This window comes from Martes martes (assembly GCF_963455335.1).
Source record: "Martes martes genome assembly, chromosome: 17".
Lineage (NCBI taxonomy): Eukaryota > Metazoa > Chordata > Mammalia > Carnivora > Mustelidae > Martes > Martes martes.
The window spans coordinates 18442483-18460404 of NC_137905.1; the positions used below are offsets into that span (position 1 = coordinate 18442483).

A 17922-nucleotide genomic window follows, 5' to 3' on the forward strand; every position below is an offset into this window, starting at 1 on the left:
GTCGGAACCAGTCAGTAATGTGGTTACCTAGATAATGAATTTACACATGTGTAATCGAAGGGTACACTGTACACAGCATATGCGGCTTTTGAAGACTTACTTTTTTATTAAGATTTTTTATTTTTAAGTAATCTCTACACCCAACATGGGGCTCAAACTTAAAACCTTGAGATTAAGTTGCATGTTCTTCCATCTGAGCCAGCCAAGTACCTCTAAGACTTGTTTGTTTGTTTGTTTGTTTTTGGGGGGTGGGGGTTGGTGCTTGTTGACAGATAATCTTGACCCTTAGCGTATCTTTGGTGTGTTTGGTGTGTGTGTGTAGCACAGTGTTCTAAAGCGTATTAGAGAATGTTCCATGTGGTTAATGTTTTCTGCAGCCTTGTGGTGGTTCCTGCTAGGAAATGGTTATCATCTCTTGGGGGGCCTCTCTGGGAGTGGCTCTGGGAGCATGTGAGATAGAATGTTTGTCTTGTCAGGCATCCTCTGATTGTCAGGGAGAAGGGGAGTGGTAGAGACATCAGTCATATTTCCTGTTACTTTTCAGGCTTTTGCATTGATATTCCTGTGCCAATGGCTTCTATTTTGGAGCAGTGGAGAAAATGAACATAGTATTCCTTATCTGATGTTATTTTCAAAATTAAATCATTGTGTTTAAATGGCTGTTCTTGTTCCTCCAGGCCAGGACTTGGTTCTGGTCATGGTGATTTTTAAAAATGTTCTTTGTTTCTCTTTTCCTTTGTTTCTCTTTCTTTTATAGCCCTTATATACTAAGATTATTATTCAAAAAACATTTAAATGTCTAAGTAATTTCCAAAGTGTTCTGGGTATGTTACCAAAATACCTTGAAGTGTGAAATTTTGGAGACCTATCATCTCCTTAATACTGTATAAAACGCAGTCCTGGTCCCAAAAGAGCTTAGAGTCTCAGTGGAGGACAAGACATTGTATATCATTTAAACAATAGTCAGAAAATCCTAAAACATAAAACGAATGGCTCTTTCAGGAATGCATGTCTCATATACATCCTGTATTTTATAACCAGCCTCCTTCGTTATACATTAACCACCCCCCACCCCCAAAAATAAAAGAAGAAAGAGAATGGTGTGGCAAAGACCTGAGATGAGATTATTTTAGATCCACATTGAGCAGCTAGAAGATCGTTAAATGAAATCACAGCTGAATGTGGTCATGGCCTAGCTGGTAAGCAGTTTGCTGCATATGCGAAGGAGATGCTTGTGAAGGGCATTGGGCATTTCCAGTCACCAGTAACTACTTAATGCCTAATCTTTTTGGTGACCAGAGGCCATGGAACACAGAGTAGAGAATGCCAGTCAGAGCTGTTGTGTTGTGGTGCTCCAGGGTGCCCTATGAATGTCCTATATGCAAGGGTTGCCTGGCTGGCTCAGTTGGTAGAGCATATGATTCTTGATCTCAGTGAGTTCGAGCCCCATGTTGGGTATGGAGATTACTCAAAAGTAAAATCTTTTAAAAGGGTGGGGGGTGTCCTATACCTGAAATCCAGAAGGAAAGCAGATGGGTGACCCTCTAGACGTCTCTTTCTGCCACAGAAACACCAGTTTTCTCGGAAGAGGTGTATTTTTATCCATGTAGAAGATGGAACGCACTTAGAAAACTTGGGTAAATTAAGTGTGCACACTGAAAAACGTTTTATCATCATTAAAAACTCGCCGTCTTCTTTCTTGGGCCCTAGATCAAAACGAAAGTATGTAATACTCTTCCCTCTAGGGTTGACTGTTTCACATGCATCATGGCCAAATGTGCTTTGCCTCTGGTTTAAAAGTAAAGGCAGAGTCTTTGTTCACGTGCCTGCCACAGTGAAAGATCTCTGACCACTCATTGTGTTCCTGTGTCAAATCAGTCCTTGGTATTCAGCTATGGGTGTAGGAGGAAATGGAAACTAAACTCCAGGGACCTTGCCTGTCTGGATCACTGCTCTGTGCCCACCTCCTGGCACAATGCCTGACGTATTGCGGCACTTATAAATATTGGGGAGCAAATGAGAGGAGGACTCTGGTGACTGAATAGTGTGCCATTAAAAGGGGTGGGAGTGACAGAATGAGGTTCTGTTTGAGAGGAAAGACAATTCAGGATGGGGGCAGCTGGTAGGTCACTCAGATGAGGATTTCTAGTAGATACGGATACATTTAGTAGAGGTACAGCTGGAACAAGTTGTTGAGGCTGGAAGTTGGAAGTTAGGAATGTTTGCATGAAGGTTATAGTGAAATTGAAGGATTATCTAACATTGCTGCGGTAGAGAGTAGGGCTGAGGGTGGAATTTTCAGAGGGATATCAATGTGGAACTCATTGTTAATGCAGTCTTAGGGGAAAAAAATTGTTATTACCGGATTTTCAAAAGCAATAAAGAATTAATATAGTGGATAAGTAAGTACTTTTTCCTACTGTAATCATCAGCTGAGGCTAACTTTTAGACCTAAAGGCAGTCTAGATACTTCTGTGGGTGTTAAATTTTTCCTTTATGACCCAATTTAGTACAACCCTTTTGTACTTTGGGTACTTTTGCCTCACTGGGCAGGTCGTTAGGTCTTTCATTAGAGCCCTCCAGTGCAGACACAGTGGACTGGGCAGGGGGACAGGGAACTGGCATCTTTGGCCAGCGCTGGGTGTAGTCTCATCCTGTGGTAGCTGCCTAACAGTTTACCACCATGTCAGCTTGTAGAGCTGAGGGAATAGCATTTCTTTCCTTTGTCCCATTGGTGTTTTTGCTCTCAATGAGAGGGCAGGGATCTGTGACCATGTCGCTGGGTCAGTGGAGGCACTGTTAAACAAATCATAGGAAAACGAAGAAACCTTCTCCAGAGAGCCTCTGGATCTTTGAAACTCAGGGACCAAAACATTTATCATAAATAATTTGTAAAACTCAACACCTGCTTCTTTAGTTTGGCTTTTTCAATGGTAACATAAATGCAGTTAAGATACACTTTCAATCTGTCTGAAAGCAGTGCTGCTGAAAGCGTTCATGCTACCCTGCCGGACTGCCATAGGTATTCATTCCCTTGGCTATGAACATGCAGTTTCAAACTCAGGCTGCAGACCACCACCCCACCCCACCCCCAGTGTTCCCTTTCCTCTCCTGCCCAGGCTCTGATGATGGGGGGTGTGGTTGTCTTTACTCTTTGGGTCTGACTCTTCTCTTCTGACATTGACAGCCTGTCTGCCACACTGGCTCAATTCCAGATGTCAGGGTGCCAAAAGGCAGGCTGGGGGACAATTAGATGCATCATCCTAATTAATTCTTGATACCTGACTGATGTTGAAGGCCACATAGAAGGCATTCCTGCTTATTTCCACAACAGGTCCTGAGTTTTGCGAAACAATAATTAAACTTAAAATTGGCCTTCGTGGTTTTATCTCCTTTATCACGCCCAAGAATTATGTTCTCATGTTATAGATCCCTTTGCACCTGGGTTTTCAGTCACAGTGCCCTTCTCCTAGGGTAATGGTCCACAGTATCAGTTATGGGGCATCTTTCAAAGTAGTTTGTAATTGGAGTGCCTGGACCTGCTCCATTGGTAGAGCGTGTGACTGTTGATCTTGGGGTCATGAGTTCAAGCCCCATGTTGGCCATAGAGGTTACTTCAAAGAAAAAAAAAAGAGCAAAGTAGCTTATACTCTTAATATTTTTAAATATTTTAAGTAATTTTTGAAATATTTATTTTAGGGCGCCTGGGTGGTTCCGTTGGTTGGGCGACTACTTTCGGCTCAGGTCATGATTCCGGAGTCCCGGAGTCAAGTCCCACATTGGGCTCCCACCTCCACGGGGAGTCTGCTTCTCTTTCTGACCTTCTCCCCTTTCATGCTCTCTCTCACTGTCTCTCTCTCAGATAAATAAATAAAATCTTTTTTAAAAAAGAAATATTTATGGGGCGCCTGGGTGGCTCAGTGGGTTAAGCCTCTGCCTTCGGCTCAGGTCATGATCTCAGGGTCCTGGGATCGAGCCCCGCATCGGGCTCTCTGCTCAGCATGGAGCCTGCTTCTCCCCCCCTCCTCTCTGCCTGCCTCTCTGCCTACTTGTGATCTCTGTCTGTCAAATAAATAAATAAAATCTTAAAAAAAAAAAAAGAAATATTTATTTTAAATTAGAAACACAAATAAGGAGTTAGGCAGGAAAAGTTGTTGCCTTCTAGTCAGTGCACCACCTATATAGGCTTTAACCTGACTTCCTGATTCATTCATTCTCACACTTACTCATTCCTAGGTTCATTCTTCAGTCATTACTGAGCACCTACTTCGTGTCAGCCACTGTGTTTTGTGCTAGTGACAGCATTGTATAAGAGATAGGCGAGGTCCTGCTATCATGACAGACACTACATAGGTGATCCCAGTGAAGTGTGATAGGCACCTTGAAAACCAAAGCCCAGGCTGCTGTGAACTGTGAGCTGAATCGCTTAACCCAACCTAGGCATGGGCCTCTAAAGAAGTGGTGTTTGAGGGGAGACCTTAAAGAGTTAGCCTGAGTAAGTTAGAAAAGATTGTTTCAAGCACAGTAGACAGCTTGGACCAAAATCTCAGAGCAAGACTGAAGGAGTTAGATATGGTAGCTGCTAGCATGTTAAATCCAGTGTAAGGGAAAAGTGATAAGGTGGAGAGTTGGAGAAGGGTCCCACTCATACTGGGAGATGCTTTGTGAACCTCATCAAAGAATTTGGGCTTTATCCTAGGGGCACTTAAAGTCTAGGGAAAGAAATGGTCAGGACCAGGAGAAACATTAGGTTTGTGTTCAGGAACATTAAGTTGTATTCAGTGGGTGAATTTCAGGGACATTGAGTCCAGTTGGTGAAGTGTAGTGATGGACTGGCTGTGGGGGCAGGCAGGCTTCACTGCAGGCACAGTGGTTCCTTAGGAACTGTCACCTCTTTGAGTCTACTCTCACTTGCCTTCCCTTCACAATTGTCTACTGGTATTTGAGCGTAATCTCTAAGTGCTAGGTCATTGTGGTCACAAGGCCCTTTACATACAGTATGCTTCTCTGTTAAAGGGAGGAAACTTGACTGCAAGGGGATGGAGCTGACTAGTAAGCATGAGTAATGTTACGTGGAGGAGGGATGTTAGTTGGAGGGACAGTTCAGGTGGGTGCGCCCTCTTAGCAGGTCAAGTTGTAGTTTAAGACTGAGAGTAGCCTCTCATTTTCCTAATCCCAAGTGACAGGCAAAGGTATTCTGTTATCATATGATGCTTGTTTTCTTTCCTAAACCATTGAGTCATATTTTACTCCAAACTACTTAGATTAGTGACATAAGTAATCTGTATTATATTGGTGAACATATCACAAGACACCACTGAATTGTATACAGTTTTGATGAGTTCAGTATATATATCTTGGTTTATTAACTAACCATGCAGGAACAAGATCTGAAAATTTTTAGTAATATTTATTGAGCACCCACTATATATCAGGCCTTGTTCTAGGCACTGGGGATACAACAATGAATAAAACAGACAAAAAATTCCCTGTCTGAAAGAAGTACATTCTAGCAGAAGTGGTTGGGAGAGACAAACAGGAAATAACTTGCTTCTCGTACAATAACATTTAAGTACAGGCCTAAAGAAAGTGAGGGATAGAGTAAGCCAATTGGATATCTGTACAGAAAAGGGAACTGCAAGTACAAAGGCCCTGAGGTTGGAGAATACCTGGCATGTCTGAGATGCATTCAGTACTGAACCATGTGGCTGGAGCAGAGTGAGCGAGGGACAGAAAAATAGAATGTAGGGTAAGAAAGATAAAAGAAGGGGATGAGGACAGACTGTGTGGACCTTGGAGGTCAGTGGAAGGACTTTGGCTCTTATTCCAAGAGAGATGGGAAGCCTGTGGAGAGCTTGGGCAGAGGAGTGACTTGCTCTGACTTATATTTTAATTGAGTCACTCTCCATGCAATGTTGAGAATAGATTGGGTTACAGTATGGGGTAGAGGGACAGGGTAGAATCTTAGAGGCCAGTTAAGCTTTTGCAATAGTGTAGGCAAGAGAGGTGGTTGTGACTTAAACTGAGGTGGTAGCAACCAGGAGTCGTGGGAAGTGCTTGGATTCAGGATATATTTTAAAGGTAGAGAGCCAGCAAGATTTGTTGATGGATCAAAAGTGAAGTGGGAGAGAAAAATAAGAATCAAGGATTACTCCAAGATTTTAAGTTGCGCTGTTGGAAATTTTGTGTTACCAGTTTCTGAGATGAAGCCATTGTGGGAAGAACAAGTTTGGTGGGGGATGGGGGGATTCCAGAAGCTTAATTCTGGACATTTTAAGTTTGGGGTGCCTATTAATATAAACATCTGGGGTGCCTGGGTGGCTCAGTCAGTTAAGGATCTGACTCTTGATGTCAGCTCAGGTCTTGATCTCAAGGTCATGAATTCAAGCCCTGCGTTGGGCTCCACACAGGGTTTGGAGCCTACTTTAAAAAAAAAATAAACATCCAAGTAGAAATATCCGATAGGCAGTTGCTTATACAAGTCTGAAGCTTAAGAAAGAGGACCTGCTAAAACCTTTGGGAGTCCTCAGAAAATAGACAGTATATATATTTAAGCCATGAGACTGACTAGGATCATCATGGTTACCACAGTCATTATCAGGAGAAGCTAGCAGAGTGGATTGAGAAGTAGCCAGAGAGAATAGCAGGAGAAATTTGTGTTCTGGAGGTTAAAGAGTGTTTCAAAGAGGCTCAAACATGCTGTATCAGATGCTGCTGCCGTCAGCATCAAAGTGGGATGAGGATGAAAATTGGCCCTTGGATGTTGCAACATTTTAATGGTATTTGACAAATACCAGGTAGCTGAAGTATTTATGACCAGTACTCTTGGGTTGTTGGCCATGATGCCTTGAATACATAGCATAAGATAGTTGCACAATTGCAGTTTGAAGTTTTGAATGTTTTACTCTTCTACTTCCTTTGGACCTGTTTAATTTTATTTTTTACCTTTTTTTTATACAGTTTATTTTTTTAAGATTTTTTAATTTATTTATGACAGAGAGATAGTGAAAAAGGGAACACAAGCCATGGGGGAGTTAGAGAGGGAGAAGTGGGCTCCCTGCTCAGCGGGAGATACTTAACTCAGCGGGAGGCAGATACTTAACCACTGAGCCATCCAGGCATCCCTACTTTTTTGGTGTAAGCTCTGTGCCCGTCTTGGGGCTTGAATTCAAGACCCGAGGTCAAGAGTCACATGCTCTACTGACTGAGCCAGCCCGGTAACCCTGGACCCATTTTGTACTGAAGAAATATTGTTAGTTAAGGAGTGTCTGCCAATTACCACTTGGCTTTTTAGGGGCACCTGGGTGGCTCAGTTGGTTAGGTGTCTGCTCTCAGCTCAGGTCATGATCCCGAGTTCTGGGATCAAGCCCCACCTCACAGGGAGCCTGCTTCTCCCTCTCCCTCTGCTAAAAACAATTTAAAAATTAGGTTGAGAGCCCTGGCCTCCCTCCGGCCACAGTGCTTTTAAAAGAAAAGAGTGTGTGTGTGTGTGTGTGTTTATTTTTAGAGAGGGCTAGAGAGCATGCGACTAGTGGGAGGGGCAGAGGGAGAAAGAGAATCTCAAGCAGACTCTGAGAGCATGGAACCCTATGTGGGGCTCGATCTCACCACCCTGATACCATGACGCAAGCCTGAATCAAGAGTTGGACACTTAACCCACTGAGCCACCCACGTGCCCCTTAGCATATTTTATATGAAGATATAATTACTGGAAAAGTTCATCCACAGAAAAATCTAGCTGCTTGATAGTAGCCCTTTGGAATGTCTCAAGGGTCAGAGGTCTGTGGCAGTCTGTAGAGTTGTCTCAGAGGAGGGAGGGATGCCCTAAGGATGCACAGCTTGGGGTGGCTGCTTGTGCTGGGGGACTCCAGGTGTGGAGCTGGTTCTGGGGAGTGGTGGGGGTGGGCACTGAGTGAAGGCTTCTAACTCTTGTGGTGTGCCAAGTCTTGTTGGCCCACCTATACAGCTATAACCACAAACTGGTACATATCATTTCTTACTTAGAGCCATTATTAACTTTACTTGCCTAAAGAAATACAAAAGAATTCCTTTTGAGCCTTCCCTTCCCTAGTGTGAGTTGTTCGTGAGTGGAGAGGACTTATTTACCTAACACCTGCAGCTCTGCAGCTTGCCCAGTTTGACATTGGTTAGTGGAAAGTGCCTTCTTCAGGGAGACTGGGTGGCTCAGTCGTTAAGTTGTCTGCCTCCGGCTCAGGTCTTGGTATCAAGCCCCGCATCGTGCTCCCAGGCTCCCCACTTAGCAGGGAAGCCTGCTTCTCTGAACTCTGCCACTCCCCCTGCTTGTGTTCCCTCTCTCACTGGGTCTCTGTCAAATAAATAAGTAAAATCTTTAAAAAAAAAAAAAAAAAAAGGAAAGGAAAGGGCTCTCTTCAGAAACCCTTAGGAAATTCTCAGACTGACTAGATCATTGGCCTTAGCTTGAAGTTAATTCCTCAGAAAACTTATGCTCTTGGCTGCAGCCATTGTCTCTATCCTGTTGACATCTCCAAAAGTAAGTTGACAAGGTTTTTATGTTGTTTTTGAGGAAAGAGACTTTTAATTCACATCAGTCCATTTTGTTTGATTACGAGCCTGAGTTTTAAAAGATGTGAAAAGCTTGTTCTGTGTTCTTTTTTTTTTTTTTTTAAGAGTTCTTATTTATTTATTTGACAGACAGAGATCACAAGTAGGCAGGGAGGCAGGCTCCCTGCTGAGCAGAGAGCCGGATGTGGGGCTCGATCCCAGGACCCTGAGATCATGACCTGAACTGAAGGCAGAGGCTTGACCCACTGAGCCATCCAGGCGCCCCTTGTTCTGTGTTCTTAAACACAACAACTTACGGTGATTAAAAATGGAAGTATAATTTACTTACTATTAATGCACAGATCTGAAGTGTTCAGTTTGCTTAGTTGTTTACAGTTGTGTCACCATGTAAGCACAAGGCAACACAGAATGTGGAATATTTCCATCACTCTAAAATGTTTCCTTGTGCCCCTTTCCAGTCAGTCCTGTACCCCCACCACCACTTCAGTCACCACCACTAACACCTTCTGACTACTATCACTATAAATAAGGTTTGCCTTTTCCTATACTTCAGATGAACGGAATCCTCTAGTAAGGTGGGATTCTTGGTATGTATGTATGCCTGGCATCTTTCACTCAACATGTTTTTTTTCTTTTAAGATTTTATTTATTTATTTGAGAGAGAGAGAGAAAGAGAGTGTGAGAAGGGGGAGGGTCAGAGAGAGCAGCAGACTCTGCCTAGCAGGAGCCTGATGTGGGACTCGATCCCGGGACTCCAGGATCATGACCTGAGCCAAAGGCAGTCGCTTAACCAACTGAGCCACCCAGGCACCCCTTACTCAGCATATTTTTAAGATTCATAGATGTTGTTGCATGTATTCATAGTTCATTCATTTTTATTGCTTTATTCTGTTTCATTGAATAACTATACCATAACTTGTTTATCTGTTCACCTATTAATAAATGTTTGGGTTTGTTTCCAGTTTGGGACTATGATGAATAAGGCTGCTGTGAACATTTTATATTCATTTTTATGGACATATGTTTTTATTTTCTTGGATAAATATCAACAAGTGGAGTTGCTGTGTCACGGGTTAATATATGTTTGACTTGATATGAAACTGACAGTTTTCCAAAGTGATTGATTGTACTGTCTTACACCTCCACCTACAATGAATGACCAGTTCCCTTTGTTCCATATCCTCTCCAAACTTTGGTACTGTCACTCTTTTGTTTTATTTTTGCCATTAGTGTGTTATCTCAGTGTGGCTTTGATGTGCGTGTCCCTGATGACTAGTGACATGGAAAGCCTTTTCATGTGCTTGTTAGCCATGCCTGTATCTTTGGTATTGAAACTATTTAAGTCTTTTAACATTTTTATTTTATTATTTTTTTAAAAGGTTTTATTTATTGGGGCACCTGGATGGCTCAGTTGGCTAAGCAGCTGCCCTCAGCTTGGGTCATGTTCCCAGTGTCCTGGGATTGAGCCTCACATGGGGCTCCCTGTTCAGTGGGGAGTCTGCTTCTCCCTCTCCATCTCTCTTCCACCTGTTTGTGGTCGCTTTCTCAAAATAAATAAAATTAAAATCTTAAAAAATAAAAAAAAGATTCTATTTGTTTATTTGACAGAGCATGCATGCTAGAGAGCTCACAGTCGGGGGAATGGCAGGGAGAGGGAGAAAAGCAGGCTACCCGCTGAGCAAGGAGCCTGGGATCATGACATGAGCTGAAGGCAGACGCCCACTGACTGAGCCACCCAGGTGCCCCAGTCTTTTAACATATTTAAAAGTTTGGGTTGTTCATTTTTTATTGTTGTTTTGTAGGAGTCCTTCTGCATATAAGTTCTTTGTTACATAGAGTATATATTTGGCAAGTATTTTTTCCTAGTCTCTAGCTTGCCTGTTCATTTTGTCTTATGGTGTCTTTGAATGAAAAGAATTTTTTTTTCAGTTTGAAATACAACTTATTGGTGGATTATGCTTTTTATATCCTGTTCAAGAAATCCATACCTGACTCTTGGTCTTAAAAATATGTTCTGAAGGGCACCTGGGTGGCTCAGTGGGTTAAAGCCTCTGCCTTCAGCTCAGGTCATGATCCCAAGGTCTTGGGATCGAGCCCCACATCGGGAGCTCTGCTCAGCAGGGAGCCTGCTTCCTCCTCTGTCTCTGCCTACTTGTGATCCCTGTCAAATAAATAAATAAAATCTTTTAAAAGAATATATGTTCTGATATGTTTTTCTAGAAACTTTGTAAACACCCATTTCTTTAGGAGTTTCCTTTCCCCCATTGAACTAATGATTTAATACTTTAGCTGAGGGGAGCTTGAATGGCTTAGTTGGCTAAGTGTCTGCCTTCAGCTCAGGTCATGATCCCAGAGTCCTGGGATGGAGCCCCACATCAGGCTCTCTGCTCCCTCTGCTTCTCTCTCCCCGTCTGCCTTTCCCCCTGCTTATGTGATCTCTTTCTCTTTCTGTCAAATAAGTAAAATCTTTAAAAACAAACAAACCAAAAAAAAAAAAAAACCACACAACAACACTTCAGCTGAAAATCATTTAACTGCATTTGTGTGACTTGCAGGGTAGAGATAGTATTACAAGGCAGTAACTTTGTCTATAGAAATCCTTAATGGCTCTTTTTGAAGCCTGGCGCTGAAAAATAGAAAGCATAATTTGTAATTTAAAAAAGAATAGTTACAGGGCAAACTATTATAGATACATTTTTAAATAGCTTGGCTGGAACCACCCACACTCTATCCATCTGCAAGCCTCTGAAGAGCTGGATGCTTCTAATAGGATCAGAGAGACACAATCTCAGAACAAGTAATGACACTTGAAAAAACCTGCAGTTGGGGCGCCTGGGTAGCTCAGTGGGTTAAAGCCTCTGCCTTTGGCTCAGGTCACGATCCTGGGGTCCTGGGATTGAGCCCCACATCGGGCTTTCTGCTTGGCAGGGAGCCTGCTTCCTCCTCTCTCTGTCTGCTTCTCTGCCTACTTGTGATCTCTATCTGTCAAATAAATAAATAAAATCTTAAAAAAAAAAAGAAAGAAAAGAAAAAACCTGCAGTTAATAAAAAAATTTTTTTTTAAAGATTTTATTTATTCACTTGACAGAGACATAGCGAGAGAGGGAGCACAAGCAGGGGGAGTGGGAGAGGGAGAAGCAGGCTCCCCGCTGAGGAGGGAGCCCAATTTGGGGCTCAATCCCAGGACCCAGAGATTATGACCCAAGCCAAAGGGAGACGCTCAGCGACTGAGCCACCCAGGCACCCCCGAAAGAATTCTTAAAAATATACCAAGAGGTACTTAGGATAAATAGAGAATAATCTGACAGAGAAAACATTAACTACTCAATTCCTCTATTATATTCATTCCTCCTTTTATCAAAGACTTAGCTGTGGGGTTGGGAGAGGAACCTATCTGGAAAAAGCAGGGTCATGGAAGGTAGAATACTCAGTTCTCAGAACAGTTTTGTTCTCCTGATCCGTCTGAATTACATCGCTGTGGTCTGAGAAAACTAGCAGGTGACCATGCTATAGCCCCATATACTCTCAGTAAAATTTTGAGGCATTATGAAGCAAAGGGAAATGCCCGAAGATGGGCGATGTGCAACATTTGTCCCAACTGTCAAAGGTAAGCCTGATAGTGATGATTCCTCAGAGAAGTACTAGAACATTTTATTAAACAAATGGCCTCTGGACACAGAGAAAGACAACTGGTGAACGCTGAAAGGTATATGGGTTTATAAAGGACATTATCTAACAATTTATTGATGACTAATTGTGCTGGGTGTCTAACCCACAGCAACAGTTGGTTGCTGGCCTTGAGATTTGGTCAGTTCAGACTCTTTGTATGTGCATTTGGAAACAATATAATATTTTAAGTTAAGTTATTTTGGCTTGAAGACATAGCCTGCTGATCAAATTTGTAACTGATAGAAAGCTGGTATAATAGTGAATAAATATTCAAAAAGATCTCAACTGGTAAATAAGTGCCCAAGTTAAATGACATTTATTAGAGGAAAATTTTAAACTTTGATTCAGAAAAACTAATTTGTACACCCATGTTCATAGCAACATCATTCACAGTGGTTAAGATGTGAAGCAATCCAAGTGTCCATGGACAGATGAATGGACAAGCAAACTGTGGTGTCTATGTACAATGGAATGTTATTCAGCCTTAATAGGGAAGGAAATTTTGACACATGCTACAACATAGGGGACCCTTGAAGACCTGATACTAAGTAAAATAAGCCAGTCACAAAAGTATGGTATTATGTCATTCCAGTTACATGAGGTAGTCTACCTAGAGAGTCAGACTCTTAGAGACAAAGTAGACTGGTGGTTGCTGGGGGTTGAGGGGGATAGGGTGTTGTCTAATGGATCCAGAGTTTGAGTTTTACAAGGTAAAAAGAGTTGGGCAGATGGATGGTGAGGCTGGTTGTGCAACAAAATGAATGATCTTAGTGCCACTGAAGGGTACATTTAAAAATAACCGGTTAAGATGGTAAATTTTATGTTAATATGTATTTAACCACAATTAGAAATTACAAAAACCTAATGACACAAGTACAGAGTATTTATTAGGCCATGTGAAAGATCCTCCTGTGTGTCAGGATGCCATGGCTGTCCAAAGTCTATAATGAAGGTGAGCTGCGTAATACGAGTATAGTAACCAGAGGAAGAAGGCCAAGGCAGGGTATGCTCAGGATATGGCATTTAGTTCTGGGGGTTTTATTTCAGGGGAGTGTTGATAAACCTGAGAGTGGGCAAACCAGAGCAGCCTTGATCTCGGCTACTCTTCTGATAGAGAGTATGAGGAAGACCTGAGGGAATTATGGAGTTCTGTCTGTTAAGGAGTATATCAGTAAGCTTTGCTGTATAACAAACAGTTATAACAAACATCTCAATTCAGTAGCTTCAAACAAGTATTTCTCATGATTCTTCCCCCCCCCCCCAGGTTTATGGGGATGTAATTGACATATAACCTTGTGTAAGTTAAAGGTTTACAATGTACTGATTTGATTTTCTCATGATTCTTTGGGGAATCTGGGTGGTGGTTCTGGTCTGGGTCTGCTCAGCTGGAACTGGATGGCCTAGGGGTGGTCTCACTCGTATAACTGGCAGTTGGCTTTGTGTCAGGTTGGGGCAGTGAGGATGACTTTGGTCACATGTCTCTTAGCCTAGGCTTATTCACATAGTGATGGCCCAAGAGAACCCAAGAGCAGTAAGAGAGCAAGCCTTCACACACATGTATTTTTCAAACCTCTTGGTTTTTGCTCTTATGCCATTGGCCAGAGCAGTACGTCCAGAGTCATTGTGAGAGGTGATCAACTATCTGATGGCATGAAAAAAGGTAGTTATTGTGGCCATTGTGCAAATGACCTATGACCACCTAGGAAGTGTAAAGGAAATAGAAAAGTTTCATTAGAGGGGCGCCTGGGTGGCTCAGTGGGTTAAAGCCTCTGCCTTCGGCTCAGGTCATGATCTCAGGGTTCTGGGATTGAGCCCCGCATTGGGCTCTCCGCTCAGCGGGGAGCCTGCTTCCCTCTCTCTCTCTCTCTGCCTGCTTCTCTGCCTGCTTGTGATCTCTGTCAAATAAATAAAATCTTAAAAAAAAAATTTTTTTTTTTTAAAGTTTCATTAGAAACATCACAGATGGGGTGCCTGGATGGCTCATTCGGTTGAGCGTCGTCCTTCAGCTTAGGTCATGGTCCCAGGGTCATGGAATCGAGCCCTGCATTGGGCTCCCTGCTCAGCGAGGAGCCTGCTTCTCCCTCTGCCAGCTCCTCCCACTGCTTGTGCGCTTGCTTTCTCTCTGTCAAATAAATAAAAATCTTTAAACAAAAACAAAAAACATCACAGATAGATGCACCTGAGTCACTCAGTGGGTTAAGTGTCCTAACTGTTGATTTCGACTCAGGTCATAATTCTCATGGTGGTGAAATTGAGCCCCAAGTCAGGCTCCATGCTAGAGTTTGGAGTGTGTTTAAGATTCTCTCCCTCTCCCTCTGCCCCTCCCACTCGTGCTCACTTGCTCTTTCTCTGAAATAAATCTTGAAAAAAAAGAAAAGAATCGTCACAGGTAATTCCACAATGTAAAAAGACCAATGGCTTCAGATCCATCTACAGAGTAGTTTTCTGACCGAAATGGCCCCAGAACAGAAGCAAGCCAACAATAAAGGGAGGGTCTTGTCATTGGATGTGTTGGAGAGGTCGAGTGACCTCTTATCTTTCTGACTACCTTGGACCTGTTACATCCTCTCTTCCAGGAACCCTTTCCTGCTTGCACACCACCTGTGGACTTGTTAAGGATGGCTGTTCTCTGTGCCACACACAGATTTCTGTTGCTCTACCTGTACTGAATGACAGATACCTATAGTGAGTAACAAATGTCTTTACATGGCTGTCTGGGAGTTCCTTGAGGGTGATTCACCATCTCTGTGCCAATGTCTGCAGGAAATTGTGTTCCATTCTCAGGTTGCCTCCTGGTGGTCATCTGACTATGGCAACTCCAGCCACACTGTCTGCATTTCAGACAGAAAGAGGGAAAAACACCCCCTGTCAGTGGAGATTACCTCCTTTAAAGAACATTACCAGAAGCTCTACCAGATGGTGCCTTCTTCCTATATTTATCTTTGTTTTTTTTAAGATTTTATTTATTTGACAGACAGAAAATCACAAGTAGGCAGAGAGGCAGGCAGGAGTTGGGGGAAGCAAGCTCCCTGCTGAGCAGAGAGCCCGGTGTGTGGCTCCATCCCAGGACCCTGGGATCATGACCTGAGCTGAAGGCAGAGGCTTTAACCCACTGAGCCACTCAGGCACCCCCTATATTTATCTTCTTAAGATACATCTTTTTTGCAAGAGAGGTTGAGAAATAAAAGTTTTTGTTCTGTGTGTTGCATCTGGTAGGAAAGGATTCATAGACACCTTCTTCCCAGGGTCTGACTCCTACTCAAGCTGCTTACGGAATAAATGACCTCTCTGACGTTATGCCCTAACACCAGAATTCCCAGAATCTGTGACTCCTCACACACACAATGAGGTAGGATGTTCTTTTTATCATAATCCTGGCTACCTTCATGACTATATTTTGTCACTTGGAGCTCCTAGCTTCATAACCCATGGGATATGGCAGGAATTGGCAAACGTTTTCTGTAAAGGGCCAGATGGTAAATATCTTTTATTTTTGTGGGCCGTTTGATTGATGTGTCATCTACTTTTGCTGTTGTATTACAAAAGTAGACTTAGATAAAGGAATGGATGTGACTGTGTTCAGGGGGTTCAGATTGGATTTGCCCTCCGTGGTGGGAAGTAGGTCTCTTCTTACAGTTCTGTGTGTTTTGACAAATGCACACAGTCTGCTCCATTTCATTCCTTCCATCAAACCCTCCTTATCTTTTACTTGTACCCTAACTGACTTTTTGTCTACAGTCTGTTAAACTCTTTTCCACCTAATTCACGTTAAAAAATTTGAGTGGTTCTTAATTGCTTACTATGTTAGAGTACAGGCAGCACACTAAAAGGGTTCACTGAAAAGTCTTTAATGAAGGGGTTATTTACAGTGGTGTGAACAGTGAAGGAAACAAACCTACAAGGGATGGTGGGGCACCCAGGAACTGGCTGCCACTAGTACTCAGTGTTACTGCCTCAAGTACAGTGCGAAGAAGGTATGGATACCAGAACCAGTAAAAGCTATTGCTATAGGAGAGGGGTCCTCAGTAGGTACGGTGACCCTGTCAAGGAACACAGGCCCTGCCAGAACCACATCCTGGTAGAGAGAAGGCAGAGAATTAATAAGTTCATCCTTCCATCCATTTATCTCTCTTCCTGCTCTCTTATCTCCTCCTGGTGCTTCCCATTGGGTGAACCCATAGCCTGAAGCCTTAGAAATTGGCCTATGACTCCTGAGAGAGCAGGGCCAAGAGGGGATCAGGTGGGGAAGGTGGGGCACACCAGCATTTAAGCATCCCCACCTATCAAAGCCCAAATTCCTAAGGTTAGTGCTTGGTGCCACCAGCTCTGGCTCCTGCACACCTTTCTGACTTTTTGCCCCCAAAATCTGGGCTTTGTTTTTCATACTTTTGTCTCCATAGCCTTCCCGTTGGGCCCTCAATAAAGGCGTGACGTATGAACAGTCAGCCCTGGTTTGAGTGGTGGATCTGAGGCGAGCACTTGCCAAGCCAGACAACAGAATGAACTTTCCTGGCTCATATTTTAGCACAAAAGAATGAAAGAAGAGTTGTTCCACACATACAAAACTTGTGTTTTTACAGAGGGTCAGGGAAGCTAAGTCACCTGCCCAGGGTTTCACAGCTGGTTATGGCCGTTCAGTCACACACAGCCAGCTGCAGAACCCTAGAAAGGTTACCTAGCCTCTCTGAGCTTCTGTATCGTCATCTGCAGAACGGGATTGTGTGGACTTAAATGTACTGTATGTTACACTATCGTATTTCACTACATTTTAGCTCAGAACATTCTTTATGTTCCTACACGGCTTTTGAAGTTGGAGAAATCTTTTCTAAAATGATGTATGCAGAGACTTAACTATGGGCCAGGCCCTGTTACAAAAGCTTTACAAATATTAACTCATTTAATCTTTAACTCCCCTATCAGGTAGATTCAACTGTCCCATTTTACAGATGAGGAAACAGAAGCACAATGATTTAAAAACTTAACCTGAGGTTACCTAGCTGATAAGTGGTAGAGCCAGAACTTGATCCAGGCAAAGTGGCTGCAGATTCCATGCATCTCACCTCTGTGCTATCTTCCCCACAGCCTTGCAAAATCCCGTCAGGTCACTTTCCCCCTTCATTCCTGATCAGCGTGTGGTGATTAGATTGCATGTGAACTAGGGAGGGCTGACTTGATGGAGATCTCTGGAGGACCCAAAAGGTATATATACAAGGATGGTAAAGGCAGGGAGTAGGGAAGTTTTAGAGGTTAGAAAGGGTAGTTACTGAAATAAGGGAAACCAGCTCTGCCTGCTTGAACAGGAAATACCTAGTGATCAAGCCTGCCTAGCTTCATGCCATCTGGCTTCCTCAGAGGCCAGCTGATGCCCGTTTATGGGTATTGGTGAAGCTACCCTTTAAGTCACTGTCAGTAAAACAGAGGTTATTAAAATGTCTTCTAATCCATTCTGTTATTTTAAGCCACCAATGCATACATACACCCAAATATAACTAGAGCATAAAGAAATGAGAAGGGAGAGAGGAGGAAGTTTGCCCTGGGCATGAATTTAGAGAGAACATGGATGTCCTTGTTTATAGTGGTTGTGTCACTCCTCTGGCCCTTAAAGCTGTTGGTAATTAATGACCCACAAAACTTATGCAGAAACTTCAAGCTCCCGGGATATTAATGATATGTAAGTAGCCAAAGCAACAACAAAGCAAAAACAAAAGG

At 43.0% G+C, this 17922-nt stretch overlaps 1 protein-coding gene across 4 annotated transcripts in view; it reads left to right on the forward strand.

Annotated features, from left to right (window-relative positions):
- The window catches only part of GFOD2 (Gfo/Idh/MocA-like oxidoreductase domain containing 2), a 41245-nt gene that overhangs the window by 5506 nt on the left and 17817 nt on the right, over positions 1-17922 (forward strand). The window contains exons 1-2 of one of the 4 annotated variants that reach the window (XM_080828241.1): positions 14855-14898; positions 15459-15562. The exons of 1 other annotated variant lie outside the window; for it this stretch is intronic. The gene's annotated coding sequence lies outside the window, so the exon portion shown is untranslated. Of the gene's footprint in view, positions 1-14789; positions 14899-15429; positions 15563-17922 lie in introns of those variants that run through there. 2 more of the 4 variants (XM_080828240.1, XM_080828242.1) reach the window with 2 other exon arrangements.